This window comes from Trachinotus anak, unplaced genomic scaffold (genome assembly GCF_046630095.1).
Source record: "Trachinotus anak isolate AG129_WGS33_773 ecotype Australia unplaced genomic scaffold, CSIRO_AGI_Tana_v1 ptg000010l, whole genome shotgun sequence".
Classification (NCBI taxonomy): domain Eukaryota; kingdom Metazoa; phylum Chordata; class Actinopteri; order Carangiformes; family Carangidae; genus Trachinotus; species Trachinotus anak.
The window spans coordinates 4,410,334-4,418,023 of record NW_027273861.1 but is presented as its reverse complement, the minus strand read 5'-3'; positions in this window follow the sequence as shown (position 1 = coordinate 4,418,023).

The window sequence follows — 7,690 nt, the reverse complement described above, 5'->3', positions numbered from 1 at the left end:
GCGCTCTGGGACACAACAGCTGCACCCAGCTCACACTGTGTATGACAGTGTAACAAATGGTCCCAACACATGCTTATCCACCTTGGACAGTTAGGAATATGCTTATGATTTGACAGATGCAGCATAGCTGTGCCCTGTTAGACCCGGAGCTGTGCCAGAAAGGAAGATATGCTTTGTAATCTGAGATGTGAATATAGAGGAGACATACACACACGCAAGCACAGGAAAAAAAGAAATGTGTGGATGTGATTTGGTTTCCTGGACAACAAACACTGAGAAGATCATTTCATCGGGGACATGTTCGGTAATAAAGTTCAATATTTAAATGAAACTTGAGAGCTGCAGAGACAACAAGACAAGACGGAGCATAGCTGTGGGGGCACTGCTTCCCTCATCATAGATTATAGTTACATTTATGATTATCACTACAAACAAGTGTAACCTACATATGTTTTATTCCAATTTTGGATCAACATTATTTTTTTATAGATTATTTTTTTAATTAGATTTTTAACCACATATCATAAATCCATAACATTACATGAAGCCTCACCTCACTTTCTCATGCAACAAGAACAGATGGATTACTTTACATTGATTCATCACATCTCTTATATAACTGGTTCAGACCCTGAAGACACATATACATATACAGTACATGACATACATTCAATGTACAGCTAATCCTGCTTTATATTCAAGGACAATTCTGCATCTTAATTTACAGCTTGATATCCACTTGACTTATACTAATGCACAGTATATTGCATCTATCTATCTATCTATCTATCTATCTATCTATCTATCTATCTATCTATCTATCTATCTATCTATCTATCTATCTATCTATCTGTCTGTCTGTCTGTCTGTCTTTCTGTCTATCTATCATGGCATATTTGAATTCACTGCACGGATTAATTGCAGTACATTAGATTTCTTTCCTTCAGATGTCACATGAATTGATTCCATATTCTTTCATAGTAATAAGCTTATCTCATATGACATTGTTCTAAGTAACACGTCTAACTAGTTTTTACTGTATTGTAAGTGATTCCTCATTTGGAAAGCACCAGCAGATCACTGACAAAAGATCTATACATAATATTTTTATCTGTATTTAATTCAACTCAGGTTTTTCGGATAAAACACATAATATAAACACAAATTCTCAGACTGTCTTTCAGTATTTTTTCCTCCTGCCTTATTTCATATACAAAAACAACTGTGGCTACTCATTAAACTGCTGGTACTTTCTGCAGACGTGGAGAACGTGCAACAGGAATCAAAACACTCACAAGTACAAATGTATTGATCTTTTTACACACATGCACTTGTAAAGTTAGTCATTACACAAGGTTTAGATACAAATACAGGTGCAAGAATTTGGTTGATAATGAAAATGCAGGTTTTGCATGTTCACCTCTCTCAGATAATCTGATAAACACAGCAATGCTCCTCGTTGTGGCATTGCTGTGTAAAGCCTGTGTTTCTCATTTCTCTGCCAGAGTTTCAAAGACTGGATTTACTGGGATCTTTTATGGTCCAGCAAAAACACACAGCAAACTGAAAACTTACATCAAATGCAAATCATGCATTGCAAAAGTGCAGACATTTGTAGAATAACAGCTGTATTACAATTCAATGCTGACACATCAACTTTCACTTCTTTAACACATTATAGTGTTGAGCAAGTAATGATGATGTAAAACGTCTATCACTGAAATGCAAGAACCAGCGTGTCTCAGAGATTTAGAGTTTCTATCATGTGGGGAGAGAGTGTTTCAATCATCGCAGAGACCTGAGAAGGCCCAGCAAGGTGCTCAGGCTTTATTAGATTTGTTCTGTGGTTGTCAGGGGGAATTTCTACAAAAACTCTCAACGTCTGTCTGTTGAGGAGGATTTTCAGTTGGTCCCAAAAGAGACTTTACAGGAAAAGACCATAAAATCCTTTTAAAGAACATTCCAGCAACCATATCACAGTCTGCTGGAGCAGGCCAAGTTTATGGCTCTGATATGAAATGTTAGAGATGAACAAATTTACCCAGCACACATACTCGCAGCCCTGGAGAAATATTCATGGTCATGGAAATCCAGTTTACTGAACTGAAAAACATATAAATTAAATGTATTATAAAAAGATGTTTGACTGACTTTAATATGAGCACATTAAAAATCAAAGTGGTTTAAGAGAGGCTCCAAGAATTCAGTCGCTTGCTCCCAAGTGTCACGCCTGTTAAGGCAATATCTGGAGTTGGCTTTCAGATGTCTGAAGCATTAGGAATGCAAACACTGCACCCTCCTGGCCAGGGAGGCACACTGCAGCCGTCTCTGTGGAACTACATAGAAACTGTCTTCAGTGTCAGCGTCATATCTAGTTTTTCCATGAACTGCTCCCTTACAGAGTCATTCAGACACACTAATCAACAAAATTCAGATGTGTGTACCCACTAGCAATGAACTGACCTAATACATGTTTGAACATTGAAAGATTGAGAGATATTCAAAATAAATAAATTAAAGCACCATGTTCAATTTTAATCATATCTAAGCCTGGACCGTGAATTTTAAAACCATGTTTGTCATTGATATAATTTTCATACAAAGGAGAGTAGAGGATGGATCCTGTAATCTTTCACCCCACCACCACCCCAACCCCCACCCCCATGTCTCCCAGTTTCAGATGGTTGTGACACCTCATCTGTGCACAGAGGGATCTCTTTCTCTTTCAGACAAATTATTCTGAATTAGACTCAACAGGTTTTCACATTTATGCTCTTTCTTAAATAAACAGCAACCAACAACCGTCCTCCTTCCCATTATTTATTTTTTATTGTCATTACAGCTGGATATGACATTTGTTCATGATATGTATCTGTTCATCTTAATTGGTCTCTTGATTAATAGGAGGTAACATGGTGAACGAGTGTTTGTAATAATCTGAGGAAGCTCTCTGATCCATGTGTGGGAACAGGGATCGTACCAAAGCAGATCAGTGGAACTGGGAGTCTGTTCACTGGAGACAGGTTTAACAGAGAGCCTCAGTTTAATCTCTCAACAACAATAAACACACCTCAGTGAAAGACTGCTTAACATTGGTAATCCATAACAAGTATGATGCGTATGATACTTTTTTTTTTGTAATTTCTATTGAGCAAAAACATGACATAAATAACCATTATACAGAACAATAAACACAGATCTAACTTAACACACTAGGTCACACTGAACAAACCAAATAATGAACACAAACACATAAATTAGAAACCAAAACAAAACAAAAGCAGAATAAATCTGATTCTTCATCATGTATTTAGCTCAGTACCATTTTTAACAGCATCAACTTCAATAAACCTTTCCCATGTCTCTAAATGTTTTTAACATTTTTAAAAAATATTTAATTTCACCTTATAGCTCTAAGAAAAAAATCCAGTTGAAAGCACAGCTTCATTGCATTAAACATCTTTTGAACTTCCCTCCAAAAGGTGGGATGCACTGAAGCTGGAGAGCTGGACTGACTTACTTTACCTGTGAAAATATTATTGTTGTTGTTGTTTACTTGTTTTATTTTTATTTAAATTTTTTTCTGTTTTTCAGTAAGTAGCTAGCTTTGTATTTTAATTTATTGTATGTCTTTGCATGTGATCCCAGACCACACGGCTTCATGAATTTGAAATTCTAGAGGTACAATAACACACCAGAGGACACAAGGTGTCCAGTTTGTTGGGTGTTCCTCAATCAAAAGGTGGAGCCCAGGGCTCCATACTAGGACCACTGCTGTTCTCTATATGTAAATAACCTCTGTGCTTTGTTCCATTTATGCAGATGATACAGTTATATTTTGCACATCTCCTTCAATAGTACAAACCCTTGAATTCCTGCAGTCTGCCTATATGTTGTTCAGTCCCATTTAACTCAACTTACAGAAAGTCAAAGTCATACTGTTTTCAAATGGTAAAGCATCCAATTCTCCTAAGAGCTCAACCGCTCAAGGGGTTGAAATTGAAATTGTCCCAGGTAGAAGTGTTTGGGTATTAATACTGATCAGAATAAATTTAGATTTAAATAAATTCTGTTTCTGCCTTCAGGCAAGAAAACTGCTTTTTTTTTTTTACCTTTACTGGATGACAGTCATCTGCTCTTTATGAATGTACCTGACCAGTATTTGACAGCACTCTTCTCTGTATGGTGCTGTTTATCTCTGTGTGTCTGCACACTTTCTCATTGGTTGGCTTTCATATATAAATCTCTGATTGGGCTAGTTCCTTCTTATCGGTGTACTTACACATGTAAGAACCAAAATCAAATCTGTGCTCTCACAATATTCTACAAATGTTGATCCTCAGAGTGAGAACAAAAGGAGTCTACAAAGATTTTAAATGTGCTGCCCCCTCTTCCTGGAATAACCTACAGATTACTGTCAGCTTTAAAGGATTGAGAAATTATCACTCTTGGTCAGTGTGATTGCTCATTTTATCATTATATATATTATGAAAGAAGAGAGAGATTCAGTACGGTGAATGTTTTCATTTTCCTTGGTAAATCTCATCGATAGTGTTAAGAAGTAAAGTGTTAAGAAATGATATCCAGAAACTAGTTGCAAGTACGTAATAGTAAATGTCCATATGTAAATTCCACCGGACAGTTCCTCTCCAGACATGTTTTAAACTATGTAAAAATACTCTGCTATGATTAATAATGTGTTTACCATGGTTTTCCCACATAAACAAATGTGGGTCTGAAGCCCATCTACTCTGACTTCCTCATTGAGAATTCTGGATCAGGCCTTGCTGAGGGGTTAGCTTGTAACTGGCAGTGGCTGACACAGTGTTAGTGGTTGTGCTAATGCTAACTATCACTGTTTATACAGACAAGGTTTCAGGTGTATTTAGCCCCGCCCCCTGTCTCCACAAGTTGACAGGATTGGTTCTTCAGGTTATATGACATATGAATTCCTGGCTGTTCAAGGTGGAAACACTCAGACATGGTGATGACTGATTATTTCACTCATCATATATCTTGTACTATATAAGAAACATAATAAGGACATGTTAACATGGCTTAACACTTGATATGAAGAGTTCTGAAGAAGTTCAGTCAAAGCTAATTTGATGTTTCAGCAGTCTGCATTATACAAGCTTATCATCGTTTTAAGTAGGCTTTTTTGAGCATTTCTTTGATGAGCCATGATGAAGGGAGAACAACACAACAGAATGAGGAAATTTCATACTAAAAACACCATAACACTTGGTAGATACCCACTTTATTTGCCTAATTCACACTAGGGAAGCTTTGTATTAGATTTGGTGGAACTTAAGAACGTATTTCTGCTTAGAATGAGGATGTGGATTTATTCACGTCAGTGAATCTGAGAGATCTCTTCACAGCCAGTGTGGACAGGAGGAATGATGATAGCGATGCATCACCTCCCGAAATAGATGTAATCAATGCAACTGTTTTTCAGGGACTGTATCATGCTTCTTGTCTTATAATCTTTCCATTAAAACTGTGAAGTACCATTGACCTTTCACCTTTTTGTCCAGTTCAGTTTATTGCTGAAACAAAACCAGGGTGAAAAAGTCATCTAGTCTCTTTATATTGAATAGATACTAGGTTAGTCGTAAGGTAATTATAGTACATTATTTCTACACAAATGTCTTTTATCTCAGTAATAATTGTTGTCAAATATGAGAAGCACCACTTGTGTCTATGACAGTGATGGACAAATATAAACAAGACATTAATGACTGTAGACATTAAGCTCATTCTCACTTTATCACAGCATCTTAAACAAACTTCTCCATAAGGCTGCTCAGGAGACCATCTGGACCAGCTGCCTGTCTCCGTTCACCTTCATCCCATCTTCTCTGAGGCTTCAGTGGATCGACTGTCAAGCTGTGCTGCAGATGAGTCAACAAAAGCCAGAGGAGGGTCTGTTGGGGGAGGGGACTGTTTACTATACATCAGATGAAGCCTATTTGATCTTCCATGACTCTCACCTGGCCTGAGGGACATTTATGGTCACATTGGACATTTCAGACCATTTATAAATATTAAATTCAATTAGTTCTCACAATTCTATCGGTGTAAGTGACAGCTACTAAGATCAAGACCGGTGTAAAGAGCAGTCAGTCGGGATCAGTCTTAGCGGTGTCACTGTTTACATGTAATGATGGCAAAAATCAAAACAATAAAAAAACAATAACCAAGGCCCATTTCCAATGTATACTCTCTAAACACTTTAAAAATGAATGAATAATTAAGTGGTACAACATAATAATTGTACCTTTTTGTGATCATGAAAATAGACTTCCTTAAAGAATTTCACCCAGTTTACTTTAAAGTTTTGTTATTCTGCATTGTTATTGTCTTTCTGTCCTCAAACCATTGATTGAAGCCCTTTTATATGTATCATGGCTGAATTCATGTAAAAACATATGGGTAACAGAAAAAATGCACCTTGCATTCAATAGTACAGGGCTGCAGTTGAAACGTTTTTTGTCCTTAGGAAGGTTTCCACTGAGTGATATAACCTGGAAGTATCTAAGTGGTAGCCTGATAAGAGCTGGTCCAATTCTCTAAATGATAATAAGGAAAGGATCATCAATGCCTAAATGTAGAAACAATGTTTTATGTTTGTGACACAGTCCAACACTTATGGAAATCCTTGTCTGGTTGTCTGAGCTCCAAATCCATAAATATAGATTTATTGTCTTTCAAATCCAGTGAGTCATCATGAAGAACAAGCAGACTGAAGATTATAGTTAACAAAACACTACATACATAAATGTCTTTTCACCAAATCCCTTCCCATTGTTTAAAGCACTAAAAATGAATTTTCTCTACTTAACAAATGTATAAAAATGTCAAAAGCGCTCAGGAAACTCAGTATTATCCTGGCCTCAGGCCACTTCTTTATTTTTTATTTAATTATTGTTTTAATGAGTCAACTTTCTCTGCTTGTGTATTCCTTTCATGTTGTCTTATTTCAACATTTCAATCCTGTTTGTTTTGATTTTGAATAGCCCTGATGTAAGTGCAGTCAGATTCTCACTGCACCACGGTTATTTTTTCCTGAGTCCTCTCCTTCACATCTTTCCTTGACCTCATGACATTTTCCATTGAGGTCAAGGAGAGGTGGTTAAGAAAAATTATTCTGACTTATCGACTGCTGCTCAGGTCTCCAGGTCTCAGCTCTTACCACTGGGTGGCAGTAATGTGTAAAGTATTCAGTTTCAACCACGACTGTAGCTCAGATGAGGAAGATGCAGTGCTGTGCTCTGGGTGGAGAGGAGGTGTGGTGGTGGTCTCCACAGAAGTCTCACATATCAAAGTTCACATGCTCTGTGTTAGCTGGATTTATGGACCATTTCATCCATATCAACAAGCTGCAACCACAAACCACACACAAACAGCTCAGGGATAAACACAGGCGAACACATTCAGACAAGGATGTTTCCATAAAGCACAAACAGCTTAAACCTAAAATAAACACAAATCCAAATTAATATTGAGCAGGGAGTCTAAGAAAGACTATTTGTCAGTGTAGCTCTTCAGTACAGGAAGTTGGGGGGGGACCAAAGCTGCTGACATTTTGTCCATCATCTAACTAAAGTAGAAATGTCCTAAATGTGTATAGGTTTTTGATTAGACACCAACAAAAACACAAAAACTGATATATAAATTGGCATTT